This window comes from Epinephelus lanceolatus, chromosome 3 (genome assembly GCF_041903045.1).
Source record: "Epinephelus lanceolatus isolate andai-2023 chromosome 3, ASM4190304v1, whole genome shotgun sequence".
NCBI classification, from domain to species: Eukaryota; Metazoa; Chordata; class Actinopteri; order Perciformes; family Serranidae; genus Epinephelus; species Epinephelus lanceolatus.
The window spans coordinates 41385134-41409982 of record NC_135736.1 but is presented as its reverse complement, the minus strand read 5'-3'; the positions used below and the strand labels follow the sequence as shown (position 1 = coordinate 41409982).

Below are 24849 nucleotides of genomic sequence, written 5' to 3'. Positions count from 1 at the left end.
TACAGCACAAAGTTTTATCAACCAAACGGCCAAACACAGAAGTGGATCAAACATACAGACATTCCCTGTCTCTCCTCCTTCTTTCCCAACTTCATTTTCCTTTTAGTTCTGTCTATGTAGATGAAGAAAAAAGTAGGGTCAATGAAACAGTGATTTAGTGCCTTTGGCTACAACGGGAGTAGTACTGTGATAAATGATGTGATGGACTTCGCTGTGCAAGATGATATTTTGTTCCTTTTCCTTTTCTTGTCATGTAATGTGAATTGGCTATTTTCTTACTCTAGAGAAAAACCATCCATGTGTTTCTACCTGCATATGAAGCAATACAATATTGTGCAAATACTGTGCACTTGGCTGGTATTTGTTTTATTTTTCGGCAAAAATGATTCAGTCATATGTTGAGATTGCGTCTGGAGACTGTGACCTTCAACTCCAGACCAGTTGGAGCCCCAAAGGACCTTTTTTCCAACTTGTTTGATCTGGATGGGTTATTGTGGTGTGAAATGCTCCAAGAGCCACAATGACTGAAACTTGAGAGTGACCCTGGCAACAGTCAAAGGGAGTTTGACTCAGGCCGAAAAAGATAAAAACTAATGAAAATTAAGAGTCTTTGGAATATCATTTGCTGGAATAATGATAGAAATGTGGCAGAATTTTCAAACCCTTGGAAACTGTATTGTCCCTTCCATAGACTAAGAGATGGTAGATAGTTTAGTGAGGATTGTCTTCGTGTGCATTAGGCTGCATCTTTGGCGTTTTGCCTGTTGCCAATAGTTCCCTGACCATCTGTCATAAAGTGGTCCCCTTTTTCTTCTCACCTTCCCTCCCCCCCTCCAACCTGGCCTGTGTTGGTAAACTCTTGCACTCCTGCCCTTGCCAGGACTCCTGAGGTGGAAGTTGAGGAGAAACCTAAGATGTTTTATTAAAGTCAGGGGTGCACCTCCGGCCCCATGTCTCCGTTCCCTCTCTGCCCTCTGTCTCCTCCATTTATCCCCCTCTCCTCATAACATATGAGGTCAGAGTCTGTCAGCTTGACAAGAATTTGCAATACTCTCTCAAAAACTGTCTTTATTAAACACAAATGGAAGAGAGGGAGCGGAAAGTACAGGACAGAGAGGTTGACTATTGACAGAAAGAGCAAACACAAGTTTTTTTGGTGTTTTAAGAACCAAAACTGGGACTTCAAGAGCAGTTAATATCAACCAGAACCTACCAGTCTGAGAATTTTGTTGTCCAGTCTCGGCGGCACATTTGAGAAAGATCAAACCTCTATCCTGTTAGTCACACAACTAAACAATAAGTGCCATGTCTCGACTTGTTGGTCTGCAAATACAAGCTCTCAGCATGTTTCTAATGCTTTTCTTTGTTTTATACAAATCAACCACTGACTCTAACAGATGTGTGGCAAGAAGGCAACAGAATGAGGTGGAATACAATGGGTTTTTGAGTGTGTAGAATAAATCTCTCTCAATCTGCCTGTTGTAAACCACAGAGTGATGTCTGTTTCTGAAGTGTTTTGAATCAGCGTACAAGTAATTAGGTAACTGTTGACACTTGTTGGTGCAGTGTTACTCTGTTTGGGCCAAACCTTAAAAAATGGCGGGAAAATCTGTTTAGGTGGAAATGTCTTATACTGACTGATACATCTTGATCCAAAAAGCAGCATTAGGCCCCCAACTCCTGAAATATTCCACAGCTTAAGAGTTATAAACAAAAACATTGAGTGCTTTAACACGACCACATGGTGGTGCTTTGGCAAATGTAACGACTAATAAAAGATCAAAACAGCGAAAAATTTAAAAGCAAACTGCAGTGCAAAACTGTGCTGACACAGTTCATACAGTTCAGATACACGCTGAATTAAACACAGACTCTTGTTGATGCCACAACTCCACCAGTTTCTCCTCCTTTTCCACACAGGAGAACCGAGACTTGTTCATGTTCTTACACCTCCTGGAATCCCGTCCAAGTTTCCTGTCTACCCAGTTTGCTGCTTCCTGTTTGGTGCTGGAGAGAGCGCAGCTATTGGTTGTTGACAATGTTCACGTCTTTTAACTTCAGCGTCTGCATGAGCCAAGATTAAAACTTGTGATTACATTAAACATGTTTCATTTTGTCAGAACATAAAGACGAGAAAAAGACCAACCTTAGACAGATCAAACTTTTACGATCACCTTACACTAAACAATCGAGACCAGGAGATCAGCAACCTACTGATGTAAAACTTTCATGATTTTGATACAACAGTGGAATTTTGTCTGCAAAAGTAAAATCGCTTGAGAAGTTGTTTGGTCTAAAGCTGGCAGAAGATGCATATAGGACCACAGTTGGCTCCCAAACTTGTTGCAATATCACAACATCCTGATTGTACGTGCAAAACTGCATGAAATGTAAATACAGAGAAACTTTTCTCCCTCAGCAGATGAATGTGAAAACAGCCTTATAGTCAAACGTTTGCACATTTATCATTCTGCACAGTGAAGCTCAGACATCCAAGTGAAGTAACTAAGTATTTGATGTGCAGAATCAGATACTGTGTCCTTCTCACATGTTCTGCTACAATCCAGATGCAACTGACTTCAATATGACTAAGACTGTCTTCAAGTGTTAGCGCGAGTGCTACTTTTAGTCTGTGTGAAGTGATGAGTGAAGATGGCAGAACCGCCAACGCAAAAATTGTTTGCTGACACATCAGCCAGAAGATAAAGCGCTGTTATCATCGCCATTATTTTCTCTAAGAATCATGCAAACAGTGCACACCTTGATGCACACACACATAATGAAGTTGTCTGCAGTCATACAGCATGCTCCACTGATGACAAAGCATTATGCTATGACAGGGCATACGACTGCTTTTGTTTGGAGGTGCATGTCTGAGGTTAAAGACACGCTCTCCTGCAGAATCCGGATCTTTCTTTGTGTGCAGTCATTTACTGTTTATAGAACAGTAACAGGGTTATAATAAGAGCTGCTCGTCATTCCTTTAAGGGTGCTGCTGCAGACACACTGGCTATGTTAATTTGATGACAGCAAAGGAGAGGAATGAATGGAATATAAATGAAGAAATAGTTGTGTTGTAGAGCTGAGAAAGAGAAACTAATCGTGCATATAGGAGTGCTTTGCTTGTGACGGTTCTTACAGTTAGTACATCACATTTAAAAATGAACACAACAGGTTTCAACTCTCTATAAGAGACTTGTCTGCAACATCAAATCCCAAGTAAACTGTGCATGTGTCTCGCAGCTTTGCTGTTCCAAAGGGCCTGTGTCAGGACATGCACTGTAGTAAACCCTCCTGACAGCATGTGTCAGTTGCAGCTTCTCTGCAAGTCTAATTCAGGAAAACACACTGCCGGGTGCTACACACACCTGGGTGGTAAGGTAGAGACACCTTCACGCTTCAGGGCTGCTGCTCTGTGGCTGAACCTGACCTCTGATCTGTCTGACAATTCTTTTTCCAAGTTCAGAAGGCATCTTCTTATTTGAGCGAGTTTTAGTTTTGATAGCACTGTCATCTGTTGATGTCATCAAAATATCATCTGATGGCCGGTGAGTTTGTTCCTAGTGACCTTATTACATGATGAGAATAATTAAAACATTGAATGCATTGTCTCTTTCCATGTGAAATTTGGCACAGTGGTAGAGGGTCATGGGAGGATGCGAATGAAGCAATATTACATCAATTGGCCAAAGGGGGGCGCTATAGCAACCGACTGAAATTGCAAACTTTGAATGGGCATATCTCATGCCCCATATGTCGTAGAGACTTGAAACTGCACAGAGATGCCTCTCCTCATGAGGAACAAATTTGCCTCAATAACCCATAACTTCCGGTTCTACAGATTTTCCGCCATTTTGAATTTTTTGAAAAACACTTGATCTCTCTCAATTGATCTCTTCCTAGGAAGTTTGACCGATCTGCATGAAACTGGGTGAACATAATCTAGGGACCAATATCTAAAGTTCCCTCTTGGCAAAAGTTGGAAAACTTACTAAAACTGAGCTTCTATAAGGCAATGAATATTGCGGAGGGCGTGGCTCATCACATAAAGGTGTATAACATCTCAAGTGTTTCACCGATCACCACGCAACTTTGTAGGCATATGACCACACATAATCTGAGGCTAAAATGCAACTGATCGCTGTGGCTCCCCCTGTGGCCCAATGCTTTGTTTTTTTTTCTAATTTTTAGTATGACTAAGTCATGGTATGGTATGCTGTACATAATAATGGAAACTGTCAGTGTGTCATTCTGTCTGTCCCACGTTTTTCTACTCACTGACGTGATCAATCTATGTGAAACTGCACATAGGCATTGAGGATTGGCATAGGTAGAAGGTGACAAAGCTACCAATGGGTATGGACTAGTGATTATTATTAGTTGAAGAAGTAGTAATAGTAAATGCTGCGTTTGTGACATCTTTGTTTGAGTTTTGACTGCTGTGCTCAGTTCAGCCATGTAAAAAAATAAAGTTGGAAGTGAAAGCTGTTTAAACAAGCATCAATTGCCAAAGTGACGGGGCAGAAATGCTCGAAACACTATATTTTAATTTTAACTTGCAGGAAAACACAAGTATGTACTTCCATCACAGCTGCTTCATATTCACCTCTAATATCTTAAAACTGGCTCAGTGTTTCAAAGGAGTGACGGGATAAGTGGGAGGGAAACAAGGATGTAGGAAGAGATGAAGTGAAGAATGAAAAGCTTACAGCTCAGTCTGAACATAAGTACTCCTCTCTTTTTTTATCATCTTCACCCTCTTGTGTTTGATAATGACCGGGTGCCCACACCACGAAGCCAAGAATCTGCCATGCACTATATTAACCATAGCAGTCATAACACGGGGAACATTTTCCCTCTGCATTCACATAACTTGGAGTTGCAAAACCAGTTCTCTTTGCTCCTTCATGAATTCCTGATTAACTGTGACAGAGTATTCTGCTGTTAAGACTCCACGGCACACACTATATCCTCAGCTATTTGTACGAGCCTAGATAAGGCTGCATGATGAAAGCGAAACATCGCCGTCAAAATGACACGAAACAGGTCGACACGCACCCAAGACCTGCGGAGCAGCACAACACAACACACACACACACACACACACCCATTCCTGCACATGTTCACACCAGCAGACACACACACAGTCTACAACACAGCTGGATTCTGTTACCCATAATACACTGCAGCCATCGCTCACTGTGAGACAGAATGAAAGCCCCACATAAACCTTTGTCCTCCCCTGTGATAAGAGAAAGGTGGAGAGAGAGAAGAGAGAGAAGGAGACTAATAGGCGATGAGTTTGAGAGGTAAACTGAGAGGGAAGAGGACACGAGAGAGAAAGAGGGAGACGTTTGGTGTGTTAATAGCTGGTAGCAGACAACTGCCTCCATTCATCCCAAATCTGCTGTAAACAAAGCCTGACTCCTCTAAACCTAAAGTGCAGGACAAAAGCCAGATATGACAGTGTTGAATATTCTCTTAAACTGAGGTGGAGGGGGTCCTGTAAGATCCTGCCAAAGCACAACTGCTGCTGTTTGACTGTGACTCAAGAAGAATTAAAGGATCTGGTAATTCTATTCTTGTAGGTTTGCTCGTGATTCCCTAAACTGTTGTACTCATTAAATGACTTCCTGGGAAGGTATTACTAAGAAGTCAGACGATCAGACGGGTTGTGAACAAATCCCCAATTTATCCAAACATGTTTGGACACGAAAACAAAGAGGAACTGTAAAATTCTAACCAAAAATAGCTGTCACAGTTTCCAGACCAATTTCCTGGTTCAACTTTGTCTGACTACACTTGTGAAAGTTGTGCAGGCACACAGTTTAACTAGAGAGGAACCAACTGCAAATTTCTTGGCTGATTCTGATTTCTGATTGTTTTAAAGTTTGACCTACCGATTCCAATTTTGACCAATTCCGATTTCCTTTCTATCTGAGCACTATAATTGACAGCATACACAAACATATTTGGAACTTTTCTTTAAAGCTCCTGGAAACTTGGCTTGAAGGAGGGAAAAAGCATAAATGATTCTACAAATGAGTGTCTCACTAAGCATATAAATACTTGTTCATAACTATTAGAAAACCTAGTTTAAAAAACAGCTCATTCAGCTGCTCAAACCATTTCTCAGGATTGTGGGGATGTGATCAGACCATCCTTGATTGGCAGCTCCCTTTCAGCTCAGGTAACATTGCCATTTTACTTTCCTTTTTAATCAGTAGCGCTAAAACATTTAGTTGTCCTGAATCAATACACTAGAGCACTGGTTGCAGCAGCTCTAACAATAGTCAGTTACTGTCTTTGCCTCTGTTTGCAATGTGAACTAACATGCGGTGCATACAATTAAATTTGATTGACACGCAATTAGCTGGTCTATATAAGAGACCAACTGGCTGGTCGCTGGTCGTGGCCAGTCAAGCTGAAGTTTTACTGTGCATTGAAAGTACACTCATTTTTCTACGTTTACATGAAGTCATTTGGATGGTCTGGCTCACAGTAACTGCTCTCTACTCTCCTGACTGCTCATGCTTTTTGCCCAATTAGACTTAGCTGTTGCTACATTACCATGATACCAGAGCTGTCATAACCAATAGAAATGAAGGCCAAAGCTGCAAAAGTAAGACCCAAGATGTAATAAAATGGATGATGATGACAAACAGTAGGAGTGTTCCATTAAATGTTTGTCTTCCTGACGCTGCTGAGAGCAGACATTATGGCAAAATCCAAAATAAATCAAAGCACAGCAGAAGGTTTAGTGTGTATATTCATCCATAGATCTAGGGCTGTAACTAATGATTATGTTACTTGTCAAAATGGATTATTGTTTGGTGTATAAAATGTCAGAAAATGGTGAAAAATGTCAATCAAGATGACGTCCTTAAATGTCTCGCTTTGTCCGCAACCCAAAGATACTCAGTTTACTGTCAAAGAGGAGTAAGACCAGAAATTATTTAAGAATTTTTACTTCTTTTTGCTTAAAAAATGGCTCAAATCAATGAATCAATTATCAAATTAGTTGGTGTTTAGTTTATTAATAATAATAATGATAATAATAATAATGCATCAGATTTATATAGCGCTTTTCAGGACACTCAAAGACGCTTTACAGTGCTGAAAAAATGTCAATGATAATAAAATAAAAATGAAAATGAGAAGTGACTGGTGGAAACTCAGGAAAAGCCAGTTTGAACAGATGGGTTTTTAACAGTGATTTGAAAGTCTGTAGGGAGTCTGAATTTCTGATGTTGAGTGGGAGGGAGTTCCAGAGGGTTGGGGCAGCAGCGGTGAAGGCTCGGTCCCCCAAGGTTCGGTGCTTGGTTCTAGTGATGGGGGTCAGGAGGTTGGAGGGTGGGGGAATGGCGGTGGAGGAGGTCAGTGAGATAAGAGGGGGCAAGGTTATTGAGGGCTTTGTAGGTGATGAGGAGGAGTTTGTACTGGATGCGGTATTGGGACAGGGAGCCATTGAAGCTGTTTGAGTACAGGGGTGATGTGGTGCCTGGGGGGGGGGGTGCAGGTGAGTAACCGGGCAGCAGAGTTCTGTATGTGTTGCAGCTTTTGAGGGCTGGTAGAGGGAAGACCTTTATTAACTGAAAACTAATCGACTGATCATTGTGACTATCAGTAGTTTGCGTTTATTAAAGCAGTGTTTTGGAGTTTTCTTGTAAAGAAACAAGAAGCATGTTTACATTCAGTGTTTCTTACCTAAATGAATGTGTGTGTATCCTTGAGGTCTTACATATTTAATGCATTTCTTTCCTCATGCAACATTTTCAAAGCTGATTTTTTTTAAGTATGTTTCCTTTTTCCGTCTTTCTCTGCACTTTGCTGTGTTTCTTGGCGCATTACTGTCAGCTGTGGATCACTGGAATAGTGTTAAACCATTGGCAAGAATGTGCATTGTTCATGTGCATCTGATGTGCATGCACAAGAAATAACAACACATGGTTGCACTCATATAAACATAACTCCATTGTGCAGTTTGAGGTCAAAAACTCCACAAGATTGAATATTAAGTCCAATTATGCATTTCATCACATTCTTTAGGAACAGGCAAAATGCATTGTTAGTGGCACTTGTGCAGCAGTGCATTCCCGTCAGGGGTGAGTACTGAAGTATCAAAGGAAAGCAACACAACTGTTGTGGTTAAATCATAGCAGGTGGGGAGGCTTTGTATTCTTCATTCATTTACACTCTGTACCAAACAAACAGTGGTTTGCAATAAAGGAGCAACAAAAGGGAGCAGACGCATGGGAGCTTTTAGATCAGTTGTAAATGTACAGGTGTCACTTATTACTTTAGCCAACTTAGATCTTATACTGTACTTTCTTTTCAACATCTGATGTGAAAAATGCTTTGGTGCACAGGAAGTGGTGCATTTTCCTTCTACGGTTTTGTTAGAATCATTCAAAAACCTTATGTTAGTATGAGCAGCTAAATCCAAGATGATAAGCATCACTTACAGACACTGAAACTGTCAACAGAAAATTTTGTAAAAAGAATTTACCATGTTTGATGAAACCTCCACAGCAATGACCTTTAATCATTAGAGATGAAGCCAAAATGAACTTAAGATATTTCCAGGATTACCACTTTAAGGAAAAGGGGTAGAGGGAGGATTTTGAGGGACTGTGGGAGAGGTGAAGGAGGGGAGGAGATGGGGACAGTAAAGTCAGGAATGGAGGTACAAAGAAGGAGAAAGAGGATCATAAATTGTGTTAGAAAGCTGGTCTACGGGGAGATGACTTCATTTTCACAGAGACAAAAAGGGGATGTGAGTTAGTGGTACATCCTCAGCCTAACTCCCACACCCCCAAAACTCCCCAGAGTGGAATATCCTGTTACCTCATGCCTGAAAAGCTTACCAGTAAAATCAGTTTAACGGCTCCAGTCTTTCTAAAACTCTTAGCCCCAAAAGCTATTGTGTAAGCAGATCAAGTATATTTTATATGTGCACAGTAATGTGTATGCACGTGCATGAACATGTGTTATATACATTTATCTCAAACAAAAAATGTCCCAGATGTTGCTCTTGAGTGTATTTTTGCTCTTACAGTTATAAACCAAATTATAGAACTGTGAAAACTACAATGCAGCGAATCAATTTACTGACTGAAACTATTTGTGGATAAGTGTGGATACAGCCTAAAGCCGGGCTCAGACTACGGGATTTTTAGGCTGATTTACCCCAGATTCACCCCTCCTGACTACTGGAGGAGGAATTTGTTCTGGGACCTTGGTTGGTACAGATGTGTGGCCCAGATTATCTGGCAGTGTGAGAGGTTTACAGATCCGCTCTTAAACCTTCTGAACTGCTCGCAGACTCATTGGGGCCACCCTGATAATTTAAAACATAATTTTAATCCAAATGATTACAATTATGATTGAGTCAGTACGGAGCATCTGATGGTCATACCAAACAATGGGAAACATGCTCGCCCTTGAGGCCTACGTTAGCTTGCATACTGCTGCTGACAGATATTAAAACTGACATTTAAAATCTCATCTCTGGTTCTCGCTAAAGAACAGACAACACGTGTTGACCATCTTCTCTTGTTTAGCCCTTGGCTCTTGTTTTTGTCACTGCAAAGCATTGTTTACGTAACAGCAAGTTGTCGTGCCACGTCAGTCTCCGGTTTGTTTACATCCGCTTTCCCATGAGATCACGTGAGGTGGTGCGTTCATGCTCCCTCTGACATGATATTCTTCACAATATCCTTTAGCGTGTGATGCACCATTATTTTTCACATCTGGTAATGTGTGCATGTTTGAGATTAGAGAGAAGAACATCCATTAAGTTTCTCCTTATGTGTGTGATGCAACCCGATTTTATAACTCCTGTAGTCTGAGGCTGACTTGAGTTGCTTTGACAACTCTTGACCTTTAACCCCGGTGCACTCCAGCAAATCTCTGCATCACACAGACTCCCTACAGCCTCTGTTCTCAATAACAGTGGCTCTCAATACATACATGGCACTAGATGAAAGGTTAGGGGATCAAACTTTTCCTCTGGGGACCATGAATGTGTGTACAAAATGTCTTCCCAGTAGTTGCCATTCCAATGCAATGGCTTCATTGAGATAACTATGTAGACCTTTTATTCATGCAGTGCTGTGACTTGTTGATGATCAGGTCCTGCGGCTCATCTAAGTCATTACACAGTGCATACCTGCGAATTTCGGAGAGAGCCTCCAGAGAGCTCAGACATTTGGTTCTGATTCTGCAACTGTTGCTAAACACACCGTATCTATTGAGCAGGTTAGTGAGTAGAAACCAGAGGAAATATATGAAACAAAAGTTTAAATGATGCCACAGAAGAGTCTTTTCTGTTGGTGTTTACCTCCGTGTCTCGATCCAGTAATCCAAGGAGATGTTAAGTGTAAAACAGCTTTATAGTTTTGTGATGTGAAATCAACAGAGACTATGAAACAACCCCGGCAACTTAGTCTTCTACACAGCAGTTAACACATCAGTGGTGACAACTGCTGTCTAGACTGGGCAGTGACAGCTGCCATTTAGTCTATGTTAGGATGAAGAGAGACAATTTCGCTTCCTTAAAATGATTTAAAGAAGGCAGAATGAGCTGTGTTCAGGGCCTGTGACCAGCGAAGCAGACAAACCAAATCACCTCTTGACTCACTATAGGTAAACATAAATATGTCACACTATACACAACGAACTGCGTGAAAGAAAGACCAATCAAACGCATATTAAATATAAGTGTAAAAGCTTGATTACTGTCTTTATTTTCTCTCTCAGCTGCACTCAAAGCTCAATCTTTTCTTTTCGGTGCCTTAAGGTATTTCTTAATATTGTCATTCATTTCAGCAAAATGCAGAACACCCAACACGCACGCAAACCTTAACACGTCACCTCTAGAACAACTTAATAACATGGTATGTGACAGCACATCTCCTCCTGTTATTTGAAACTACTGTTAACCTCCTCAGGCTTTCACCTGCTGCTGGATCGTGATCTGGTTTGAGAGACATTGCTCAGTACCTGCTGGATTTTTCTTCTACTCCACCAGTCCTCCTCACTTTGTGCATTCTCTTAACTTTGTCTAACGACTAGCTCTGTTCACTTTCTGCAGAAATAAGTCACAGCTGGCTGTTATACTTGAACAGACAATCTCTTTGTCGTACCCAGAGGCAGCTTTACATGCAGTACAAAGCTTCTTTTGCCTCCATGTGGGAGTCAGAGGTCAGGGTCGGGGTAGGTATCCAGTGTCTGCTTCAAGAATGCTACGACCATGTGAATGCTTGTTGATACAACTTCGCCAGAACTGAGATATATAGTAAAATAAATACCTTACGACTTAATCAACCAGTAACCAAATACTTGCATTGTTCGAAAAGACAGGGATGCCTGAACTTTATAGTAAATTGCACTTCTGGAGGGAGTAAAGCTGAAAACAGTAAATCTCTGCAGTAGCTTAAAATCATGTTTAGGAGTCCCTAGTTAAACTTAATTTCTCACCTGAAGAGCCGATCTCCAGAGCTATGACTTTCCAGGTAATACTTTTTCGTGGGTCGTTTTGTGGGTTGTTTAGTGTGGGATATTTCTCAACCTCAACAACAAGTCTCTCCTCATTCATTCTTTGTCACACATGAAACAACAAACCTTACAGAGTTCTCTTTATACATCCATGCTAAGGAGAGGAGTCGAGCTGCCAGAGGAGCAGAGGAAAAGAGCTGCTATGGGAGTTGATCTATACAAGCAAAGAGTGAGTGGGGGAACATGAATTTAATTCAGGAGGTGGTGAGGCTAGAAGTGCCGCGGGGTGGCATGCCCAGGAGCGCCAACATGCGTCTAGCAGCCACTGGTGTGGGGTTGTACACTGAAAATAATAGGGACCTATTTTTTGATGTACAGAGTTCACCGCCAGTGTGTTTTGGCCTTAAGAGTTCAATCAGTGGGCATAAAAACCCTCAGGAGTTACAGTATTGTTGGGGAGATAATCATATAAAATGACATAATTGCAGCAAACAAAGATGATTGCTGACTAATAATCCATCACCATTATTAACAGTGACCTTAGCTGGCTCAGTGGAGGGTTTTGGCTCGTGTTGCTGCCTTAGCGACGCCTGGGTGTTGTGCTGTCTGACTCAGGTATGGCAGAGATGCCAGCTATGCTGCTGCTGCTATGATGAAAATGCAAAGTGACATTTAGGTGTGCTGCTGCTGCTTGTCAGACCTTAATTCTCTTCTGTGGGTTTGGAAAATGTTGCTGTAAGGAGATCAACCCCTCAGACCCTGCCTGTTTCCACAACGGCATCTGTGTTTAGCTCGAGGAGTTTGTGGGGAAAAGCCAACAGACGGATTTTGTTTTCCTGCTAAAGTCATTCCAAACAGAACTGCAGTGACAAGTACCTGACATTAGAGGAGCGTGTGTGTGTGTGTGTGTGTGTGTGTGTCCTTCGGGTTTGAAGTCCTGAGAGGGGGGTGTGTGTGTTTTGTTTGGGATGAGCCGTTACACAGCCTGTGCAGACATACAGTATTGAAAATAGATCTGTTCCAAAGATGCAAGTGAGACAACTGAAAAATGTGACTGTTATGCCTCCTGTTTGGAGACACAGTTGGAGTTAGTCTGGTGTAAAGGGCTCGGAAATGCACTATGTCAATGAGGGTCCTCACAAGTAAAGAAGTACAAACTCATATGTGGTGTAACATCCAATTATGCCACTGTACTCATATTGCGATACTATAAAACTTAATGTACTGAAATGTGACATTTAAAGTGTTTGCAGGTTTTGAATACAAGAAAGGCCAACAGATGTTGTGACTGAATCTACTTTATCGTCTACTATATATAAACTATAAATATACAAAAAAAGAAACTACAAGGGGATTTTGAAAGCCGAAATATTTTAGTTTGACTCTGAGCCATCAACAGACCTTTCTCACAGCACATATTTTGGCTTCTGAGACACAGGTGTAACTAATATCACTGATAATTGCTGCATTCCATTTTAGTGCAGGAGCTCTGGCACCTAAATGTACCTTAGCCATCATTAGGGTTAATAGTTACGTCTGTGTTTAAGAAGTCAAAATGTTAATGGTGAGAAAGCTCTATCGCACGTCTTTGCATTTGTAGTGTTATATTTATGTAACTGTACACAGCCACTGTTCTGTCAGTGTAACCAGAGGCTGATTTGGAAACTACTGTGCAACTGCAGTAGTTGATACATAATTTGAAAAAGTATTGCCATGCAAATAATATACAAAAAAGTAAAAAAAAAAAAAAAAAAAGTATAAAAAAGTTTAAAAAGTATTAAAAATATTTGTATAAAAATCAAAACAAAAAAAAAAAAACATTATAAAAATGAATGAATGTGTCCAGCACAGATGTCAAAGATAATTATGCAAATTAAGAGTCTCTAACGCTACTCTGATTTCTTGATGCCACCCTTATTTACTGCCACTGCTACTCATACGAAACTCTTTGGTGTTGTTGATTGAACTTACAGCGGGCTTTGAGTGAAAGACAGTATGGTTTAAATTCAAAGACACATTATGTGTTTCCTTAAGGCCTAACCAACATGTCGCATGCATACCCTATAAAACATTTTTTAATACTTAAAGCCTCCCTCGTCAGCGCAGGCTACTGGTCTTCTTCTTCTCCTCTTTCATTGGCATTTCACTTCCTGGTGCTAATTACAGATGCAAATTTGCAGCCTCTGCAGTTGAACATAAAATGCATCCTGTCACCCAAAATGCTCGTAGCACACATGTGCATCCTCATGTTTGCAGTGGTTCAACACAAGATACAGATCATATAAGGACATGCTCATCAGCATAAAAAAACACCTTATTCAAATTGTCCCGCTCAGAATTTACAAAGCAGTGGTGGAACTTTAAGCTAACAACCTTCTGGTCACAAACTCACTAAGTTACATCTGTGTGTGCAGGGATAACATGTATATGTGTTGGCTACTGTTACTTATGCACACACAAATGCAATGCAAACATAACCTGCAGAGAGTATTGAGAGAAGCGAGACTTAGGAGGAATTAACCAGCCTGATTTGGTGTTTACTTGTGGCACAGTTGGGCACACACCCTGATCCAGGATGGCTTTTGGTGACACCGGTTTTTCGACTGAGGTGATAAAACTATGAATGCCAGCGATGAGGTGCAAAGAGGCGTAAAGGTTGTGTGTGTTGTGTCTTCACACTAAACTGGCTCACAGCCTGTCTGTCAACAGCTGGAAATGAGCATGTCACCTGCACTCAGCTTCACAAAGACATGCCAGTGAGCAACTGGCAATAGAGACAACACTCTCAAACATGTCTACTCTTTCCATATCCTTCCTTATCCTTCCTTTCTTACTGTACACATTTGTTAAATCTTTCCAGAAGGGAAGTCACAAATCCTCCAGTAGCTTTGACGTCTTCTCTGGGTGCTTTACAAAGTCTCTACAGTACAACGAGTACAGTTACACATAGTGCAGACTTTTGCTTACCCGAAATTAGAGTAGTAATTACATAAAGTCTAACATTAATAGACAAAAGACAGCTTCACCAAATAAATTACACTCATGTTTATAAAAGCTAAAGATACACAGTTCCCAAAGCTGCAGTTAAAGACTAATTTAAGTACACAGTGAATTTCCCTCTTGCATTAGCTTCAGCTTATTTTTCTAGAAAAAAAGTCTTAAATCTACAATAAGCAAATGTTTCACCTTGAAGCAGTGAAGTGTATCATTACTTCTCCCTCCAATCCGTCAATTCCTGCCCTGCCATCACTTGTCGATCCTCTTAATGAGATGTTTACACCTGAAAACGGCACCTAGCCTGAAGCAGAGATGCTAGCAGAAGCCACAGAAGCAGTAAATGTTTTTAGGCGAGGGTTCACAGAGGTTTTAATTTGCCTTTTTTTTCATGTAGTAAACTTTCCTTCCATCATTGCTGTGCTGTTGCACACTGCAGCTTTAGAGCCAAAAACTCTTCACTTGTTACTGTTTTTCATTCATTAATCTCCTGCCACCCTCCCTCCATCCATCCCCCCGATTACTGAGTGATGATCACCTGCGGGACTTTTTCCCAACGGGGCCCCGTCATGCTTGTTAAGCCCAGCTGTCAGTTACTGAAGTGTGGCCTCTGGCAGGGTACAGGTTGGGCCAGACTGTGGGGGGTGACTGGGGGCGTCAGACACCTCCAGTTTGTACAAGTCTAGACAGATACTGTACCATTACAGCTTATCTGTGCTGTGAACAAACATCAGACCCAATTCTGGCTAGGAATGATATATCTATCTTTCTATTATATTATCATGCCATACGTGTCTTTTCTAGTTGAAACTAAAGACGGAAATAACATTTAAAGTAAAGCCAAAGAAGTGTTCTCACAGCGAAGTTGTCTACATGCGAAACATACTCTTCAACAGTTTGACTGAACCCACCCTATTGTCAGACAAGGATGTCACGAGTTGACAAATCTGCTAAACCCTGGATTTTGTTCCTCAATGTTTTTTTTCCTTACTGTCATCCAACAGTTTTTATTCCTACTTCCTACAAAATCTGCATATGGCAACTGCATGTTAACTGTTCCTGCTTCAGCCTCTAGGCAAAGGTTGAAAAGCACAGGAGAGACTTTGTTTTTTGCCATCTTCTGGGGTCAGGGTTAACCCCTTTCACTTTCCTGAGCAGTCAGCAACCATATCAAATTATGCTTGGGCCTTCAGGAGTTGGAGCCTTCATTAGTTGACAAATTGTGGCTTTACCTGCACATTCACTGCAACGTTCACATGTCTGCAAGGGTCCACACAGACCCCTATGAAGACATCCACATGCATTCCATTTTTTGAGTCCGTGTGGACCATACACACAGCAAACGTATGGCTGTGCATGCCCCAATCTCTTGTCCCACATTCCAGTGCGGACCAAAAAACTGCGTCTGCAGCCACCTCACTCAGAATGTTTACATGCAGCTTGAGAAAATCGACTTATTGGCTCAGTCTGACTGAAACCAGACTTTTAAATGCATGTTAACAGCTTAGTCCGACTGAAATTGGACTATCCATAGCTTGACTAACACACCTAGATAAATCAATTGAAAATCAATCTATTGCTGGATGTATCCACTTAGTTCGACTGGAGTCGGACTCGGCATTCTACGCATGCACCACTTTTTCTTTCGCAGGCTTTCACTCGGAAGAAGAAGGAGATGACGTAGCAGCAGTGCAGTAACTCCCGGAAAAACAAACAAATAAACACCATGGCAACCGAGAAGCAGAAGATGCACTTCTGGACAGATGGGGAAACAACATTCATGCCCGACAGCTAAAGGAGAAGTTTATGGATGGTAGGAAAACGCAAAATGCGGATTTATTTAAAAAAGTTTCTGAACAAGAACCGGAACGAGTTCAATACGCAGTATATTAAGAAGGACACAGTGCCGCCTATTGAGGTGGAGTCAAACGTACTTGGTCAGAAATTCGATTATCTCTTCTGCATGTATACTCAGACAAAACGAGAAGTCCAACTTGACGGATTAGCCGAGCTATGAGCTTAACTAGACTACTGCAGGTGAAAACAAAATCCTCGTCAATTACGACCATATAACTGACACAGGAATATGTTAGCGTATTATACAAAAGTTAAGGCTGAAAAATGAGTTTATAAACATAGTTTAGCAGCCATAAAACATGGAAATTACTACGAGAGCAATGTCACGTACCTCTCCCATGGAGCACAACAGCAAAAGGGGAGAGGCATGGTGGGAGACACCTCTTTATAGGTGGGGTACCCCCAGAGGTGATTGTAGGGGTACAGAAGCTGAGTATCAAACATTTCACATATTGACTAAGGAGGCTTAAGCGTGTAATTATAATACTTAATATTACAAATGAATATTTGACTTTGTTACACATATTACTGCTGTATAATTGACCCTGTTACATTACTATGAATGCAGTAGTATTTCCTTCTTTCAGGTCATTTGTTAGATGTTTTCATAAACATCAGCAGAACCATTCCCAAAGCAGTATAAGAAATTTCTGCAAAACAAAATTGCTCAAAACTTCCTTCAGACTTCCCCACAGCCTCAGCAGTGAGCTCTGTAAACCCATTATGGGACTTCTGTCTTCACCAAAACCTCCAAAGTAATTTGTGCCGGAGATTTACAGGCATGGCAGACTCACACAGGAAAATCAGCAACAACCCGTGCCGCTATGTACAACCATACATCTCCACATCATATTTGACTGGTGCAAACACACCTTTATGCCTTGAATGCTGCCCCACTACACCCACTTAAAATCTGTAACCAGATGAATTCAAACACACACATACTGAAACAAAGACCTCTACCAACCGTCCCCTGCTGCTGGATCACCTCATTAACCCAGTGTAAAGTCGGGGAGTGTGGGCAGATTTACTGCTAAGAGACTTCTATAGGAACTGCCAGTAAGGACACACACACATACACATGATTATGATTGGATTATAAATGGCAAATGTGTTTTCCTTCAAAAAATTCTGAAGACAGAACAATGTATTTATATGAGGCACAAGCCGTTCATGTGTATAGAAATGTATCCCTGAAATAGGGTGTTGTTTTGGCATGCGTGTGTGTGTGTGTGTGTGTGTTAGTGAGAGGGGATTGGTGTTTACTTTGTCACTTATCTATTTACTTAAACTCCTCACAGATCCTTTAAAGTAAACACACACACACATTTATTCTTGTCGCTGCTGGAAGAGGAATCAATTAGTGCAAAGTGAACTGTGTTTGTTTGGCTCAGTTAAAGCCAGTGACCTCAGCTGGTTCATGACCCAGAAACAAAGGCTGCATTTTACACAGGAACAGAAAAATCTGATTTTTTTAACTCTTTGTGGGGCTGTTCGGCGCCACGCCAGGCTATCGAGTTTACAAGACCAGACCTGATCCTTGCCATTATTTTTCACAGTGTGAAAGCAGCTACAGACACGGAGAATATGTCCTGGGAGGGCGACTCTGCTGAGAACCCTTTGTGTCTGCGAGAGACGGAAAATATGGAACTAATTTTAGTTTGGGACAAAGTTCATCCTGTGCTATTTGTGCAACATGTCACTGCCAGAAAATCAGGTTTCACGCTGCAATTGTGTTCAGTTTTTTCCGCCACTTTCTACTTTACTTTTCAAAATTGAAAAACTATCACCAACAAAACTATCGTGAAGAGGAAATTTAATGTTGAGACCATAGCTGATGTTTACCTAAACTCACAAAGCAGCATGGGTTCAGACCACTGATGACATCACACCCAAACACACACACATCAGAGTGCTTATCTCCTCAGCAGACCATTAATCAGGACAGAAACCAGGCTCTCTCTCGTTCTCTGCGTTTGCACTCGCCTCACTATCAGCAGTAACAAACACCAACCTTGTGAACATTCACCTCAAATGTGTCAACTGTGAGTCTAATCTGAGTTGTGACTGTACTGCTGCAGAAAAAGTAGCTCAGTTTGCCCCACAAGTGATTTAGTTGAATGAGGTCAAAGGTGGCGTTGGCACTCTGTCTTGCTCCTTCTGTTTGTTTTCTTTTTAGGTGGGACTGTTTTTTTCTTGTCCCAGATCTTGAGATTTATTTTCTCTTTTTCTGTTTTGATATTTTATTGTTTCATGTGAGAGAAATGAACTTAAACTCAATTTTGGCTTTGTGGAAACACAATAGGACACAATATGACTTTGTTGGATGTAACTGAACTTTGTGCAATGCACGTGGGTGCACAGCCGTGCAGTGACTACATACACTCCCAGTACAGGTTGCAGACAATGGATTGTCTTTCAGGTTTTTAGCGAGAGAAGTTTGTGAAAACAGCACTGGACAACAACATCCCATGACAGTGACTAAAAACCAGACAACAATGAGATTCTACAAACAACAGTTAGACCAACAGCATAGTAAAATGATACTACAGTCATGAGGAAACAGCAGTTCAAGTAGTTACACTGTGGTTTCTGTCAAGAGGAAACAAAGCATTTTTAGTAAAACATCAGGTTAGGTTCTCATATAGGTAGTAACTAAGTGGGGAAAATTGCAAAATTCCATCACTTTACTGTAATGCAGCTTTTAAAACAAGGAAAAGAAAACACTTACAGTATTAGAGTACAATATAATGTTGATAAATTGCAAGGCCCTCATTCCCATAAACCCCTTTTACACTGCCTGTTCAAGGTGGGAATGTTGTGCCTTTATTCACTCACAGTTCTGTATAAAAGGTACAATTACAGAATGGGGTGAAAGAGTTGCCTTGCCTTTCAGCCAGCTGCGGAGGTAGTGACAGAGCCAACTCAAAGCCTGTGTAATGGGGACAGCCAAGAGGACGGGACAAGTGTGACATGTTGTGTGTGCGAGCCACCGCCGAGAAGTTTAGAAAGCAGCTGGAAGCAGTTAGCAGCTAACTCAGAGAAGAAGAACAGCAGCTGAAAATGTTCGCAGACTGGGGAGAATATGAGGTATGGAACCTCCTTACCCTCTGAGCAGAGGATGAGCTCAACCGCATAACACAAAGCAGGGACAGTGAATGATTGCTATTACCATGTTATGCTATTATTATTGTTTAGAAAGCACTGCAGAGGTTAAATTTAATATAACTAGAGGCCAATGCTGTTGTGTTATATGTCACGCCTTTTTTGCTTCTGGAACACCGGCATGCTATCCGAAATCACACACTGGGGGGGCACTACGCCTGCGTTGTTTGGTTCTGTATGAAAATAGCAAAGCCGGCCCTATCGTGGAATCTCTGTGTAAAAAAGGTTACAGAAAGTACAGCCCAGGAGTTAATGTGATAAACATACACATATGTTCGCCAAGAGTAAGTAAATTAATGCACTGGCAGCACATAAGCTAACAGCTAGCATAGTGGCTTGATTGGTTATTCTACAAAATCACAACAATCAACAACAATCAACAATCACAATGCAGCTGTAATAAAAGGAGTCCTTACAGATATGCTTCAACAAGAGCATTTGAACGAGTTACAGAATGGATGAAACCAACTGTCGGTTGCATTACACCTACAGTCTGTTGGTTTTTGGTGCCCACACAAGTCAAAAGATCAACAAAATAAAAGGTCAATACATAAAAAAAGACTCCACAACTCTTCTCTAGACAATGTTGATCAGTAGCTTGTAACTATTGGGTGATCGTGAAAACGTTGTGCGAGCAGCTTTTGTCAGATCCCCAGTGCAAAGCCTCTTTTTGATTGCAAACATGTCACTTTGCTTGTGCACAAGTTTTCTGCAGGCCTCGCTGCACTCTGTGTAGCGTCACTGGACTCCGAGGAAGAGAAATGTGAAGGAATGGCAAACGACACGGTCTGCTGCAGAAGGGGCGCTGACACACGACTCTGAAGGAAAAAGAAAAAGCCCCGAGGCTTGTGGAGATGTTTGGGGAGGGAATGGGGAGAAAAATATGTTGTGTTAGTGTGGATGGATGGAGTGCGCGCACGCACATAGACACACACACATACACACACATGCAAAGACTCCCACAGAAGCCACAAGTGACCTCATTTGATTTTGCACTGATAGCATGAATAATGCCGGCCTTTATAAACTCTTCGCTGTTCGGGGCATAAGATCACTGAGATCTTTTGAGAAACATTTTTGACTATTTTTTTGGTTTAAAAGTTGTTGGTTTTGAGTTCCCAAATGTTTTTTAATCCCCATGGAAACAGTTGGACTTAACTCAAAAGTTAAAAGTATTTTCTAACTTAAGAGAGTTTCACGGGAACTGAAATGAGTGACAGCAATGCCATGCTCCTGTTAGTTTCCTTTAAAGATAATATCTGGTGTGTTTGATTTCATGGGAAGATATGTCGTTTCAAGCAGTCAGGGAATAAGCTGAGACTGAGCTCAACAACGTACAGGACAACTAAACATGGGGCACATTTCTGAGCAGTTAAGCCTTCTTAAATCAGACAGATTTGTACTGATTTCCTCACATTAGCTTTGACCACAACAGCTGTGGTAAAAACACAGGTATGCATGCAGAAATGCACGCTTTCCTTTAGTCACATACATGTTTTCCCTGAGATCAAACACAGGTCGACCAGCTAGTCCACAAAAAGAAATCAAATTCTAATGCAAAATCACCCTGAATGCATAAATTGTATATATAATGGATGTAGCTGCCATGGCATCAACCCTTGGTTTGTGGACTTCTGTCTTAAAGCCTCAAGTTCGCCTTTTGGCTGGCACCATCTTGGTTTTTTGGCGCCAGAAGTGACCACATTTGTATGAGAGGGTGGAGCTGCAGCGGCCTTGCTGACAGCCTGTTACTCAAAGCGGCCTGCCCTAAGTTATGTGTAACTTTAAGCCTTTATGAAATGTTAACGGATGAGTTGTGTAAAAATTGTCATGGATATTAAAATTAGCTTTATAGACCAACATTTGTTTTTTGTACCAGGCTGTAAACATGTTTATTTCTGCCGTGAAGTTGGGCATTTTAACATGGAGTCTATGAGGATTGACTCACTTCTGGAGCTGGCCTCAAGTGGCCATTCAAGGAACTACAGTTTGTGGCACTTCAGTGGTGGCTTCATTTTTCAGCCCCTGTGGTTGCCGCTTGCCTGAAACTAAATATTTTATTCCACTGTTAAAAAAAAGCCAATCAAGTGTAACATGTTCCAGCAAATTCTGTCCATCCTGTCATTTCAATTAAATTTTACTCTACGCAACTTGTGCTGAAATGAGTCCACAGTGTCCTGTCAGTATCAGATCAGGACTGCATCAGCAATAAATTCCCTTTTAGCGCATAAAAGCGAATTTCACAGTGGGCCTGCTTGAGTTCTTGTGGCCCAAGTTCATGTGGTTTCCACTTCATTTAAACTCTGCATATGGGTAGTGTTGCCTCCTTTAGGGTTTGGCTGAAGCATACATTTACTTGAAACACATTGTGCAAGAGCAGAGTGAGCTGCAGAGATGTTAAAACAAAGACGCGGTTAACGTCTCTATAGGTTCAGCTGTTCTTCAAGCTGCCAATTACAAAAACACTGTTTGTTTCAACTGTAGGGACATAACTGAGTGAACTTACAGTTTTTATTCCATGTCCGCTGTTATTTGCTTACTCAGCTGTCCTGTGTGCCGACCCTGATGTGTTGTTACCCTCAGCTGAGAGACTTCACTCCATCTAAAAAGTTTTCATCTGTCCCTGCATGGTTGTGACTCTAATTAAGCACAGGCAATAATATGAAGGGAAACATATAAAACAACAAGTAAAGTGAATGGTGGTCATCTATCACCTTTATCTATTGCAACAGACTTTGAGGCACGCCTCCACACACATGCACACACACAAAACTTTCCATCCCTTTGAATAATGGCAGCAGTCAAATTCTAACGAGCAGGGAAAGCCAGGAGGCTCTGAAGTGACAAACAACCCAATCAAACCCAACGCAGATATATTAAGTTCATTTTCTGCAACGAGGCTGTGAAATTGCTCCATCAATCTTTGCTACCTCAGTTTGTTTAATATGTCCCATCTGTTCCAATGAGGGTAACAGTCTGGTGTGTTTTGGCCGCGTCGTTTCTGCAGCTGACTGACCTGCTGACTGCTTGTCTTGGACGTGCATCGGTGTGTCTGTGTTTATAGAGTGTCTTGGTTTAGCTAGCGGCCATCTCTAATGCACTGGTCCATTACATATAACAGACACAGAGAAATAAACACTGTCTTCTCTATGAAACTCTAATAAAGAGTCCGGCAGGTATCAGAGTCCAACTTTTAGGTAGTGGGCCATCAAATTAGTAATACTTTTACCCTCTAGTAACTTGAAGTGTTCTATTAGATTAATAATTGGTGCATATAAACACATCAGGAGCAAGTATCCTGTAAAATGTGCAACCTGACATTGTGTTAGGCAGCCATTACCTGAGTCACACAGGCTCCATGTTTGTCAGTCCAAAATCATAAAAAATCTGGAAGCCTTATAAATCCCAAGCAGCCTGTTTATATTGTCCATGATAGGTTAGTTTATTCTGCTCTGCATGTATACAGCAGCTTGTGTGCAGCTAGATGCTTGTTAGCAAAGAGTAGACGAAGTATGCTAAACATACAGTGTGTAGCAACAAAGGTAGCCTCCAATGTAACATCGAAACCTGAGATGTAGTGCTGCCAGAGCACACCGAAGCAATGCGGAACAGAGTGAGTGATGAAATAAAATATTCACAGGTCACATACTCCAGTGGAAATTCATACATTTTTTCAAGTGCTTGCAGATCCAACAGTCACTAAAGCATCATGCAAGAGAGACATAAAAGACAATGGAATGGTCAAAGTTGTCATACTGAGTCTGATTTTACCAACCATGAGCATGTTTCTGTGATCTGAACACAAGTGAACAGCTGAGACACATCACTATTCATACGTGCGTCTATCATGCGTCTTCAGCTCATCACTTTTGTTCAGACTTTGTTGCTGCTGTCAGAGGGCCCCATGCAGTTATCACATCCACACTCTTGCTAGCTGCTCACAAGTTATGTTAGCCGTTGTGTTTGTACAGCTGGAGCTATCGCTGTCAGCAGAATCCAACATGTCTCCTTCCATGGGGCAAAATGATGGACGGTCACTTAGTCCAACTGGTCGACAATGAGCAAGTTATAGAGCGTTAGCGTGCTGCCAACAAATCCTGTTGCATGCTAAACGCGGACTCATGAAAAATGGTAAATGGACTGCATTTGGATGGCGCCTTTCTAGTCTTTCTGCACCACAAAGTGCTTTTACACAGCGTCACATTCACCCACTCACACACACATTCACACACTGGTGGCCGAGGCTGCCGTACATGGTGCCACCTGCTATTCAGTAACCATTCACAAGCTCTCACACACCAATGGACCAGCCATTAGGAGCAATATGGGGTTCAGTATCTTGCCCAAGGATACTTAAATATTTTAGACTGAAGGAGCTGGGGATCGCACTGATCTCCCGATTAGTCGACAACCCGCTCTACCTCTGAGCCACTGCCGACTCATCGGGTGGCATTAGTGTTAACACAACAAAAGAAATGTGGTCAAGTGCATTCAAGACCACCTCAGAAAGTGGTTTGGGTTATCAGACCACAATGTGTCTTGGTGGCCGTTTGCACGTGTATTGAGTGCTGTCCACTTGTAATCTGTAAACATATGTTGATATCAGGTATAAACAGGCTCATTGACATTTAAGGTGTGTTGATTGATTCATGTCTTCAGCTCATGTATTAAGTAACATGTAAGGTAACATTCCACCTTGAAAGTTGCCGTTAGCTGCTGTCAGCAGCCTTTGAGGGCAACAGTGAATCAATTATTTTTTTTTATCAGTCTATAGTTACCTATCTGTTAAGTAGTAAAGATTCAAAGGTACCAAAACATCCTTTTATTTTACAGTTAAAGGTGACTAATATATATAAACTTGCCATCATAGGTACAGTGGTTACATAACCTTCAAAATTAGCCACAACCTAACTGTGCAGGAGCAAGCATGCACGCACATCATAGGTGCACTTTGATACCTGAACAGATAGACACCCTTAATTAAAACGACTTAGAAGAAAGAGTGTGTTGTGTAATGAGTCAGATAATGCTAGGCCTATTCAATTCACAGGATTTACGCAGTGATTTGATAGTATCTCTTTCTGTTCGAGGGCATGAAATGATCCAAACTGTGACTCTTTACACCACCAAGATTTTTTATTATGCCATGCTGTGTTTGCTGTCTTGTTTATACATACACCGATACGCTTCCACACACAGCACGAAGCCTACTTTCATTATTCCCTCTCCTCTCTGCCAGTGTGCATCAAAAGCTGCTGCAGCATAACTTTTGATCCTCTTGCCACCTCTTTGAAGTGGCTCTCGGTTCTCATCTGTGAACAAGATGTCCAAATT

At 41.4% G+C, this 24849-nt stretch overlaps 1 protein-coding gene across 1 annotated transcript in view; it reads right to left on the bottom strand.

The window, feature by feature from the left end:
- Window positions 1–24849, bottom strand: part of LOC117255914 (vasorin-like) — a 41958-nt gene that overhangs the window by 5511 nt on the left and 11598 nt on the right. The window lies entirely within an intron of this gene.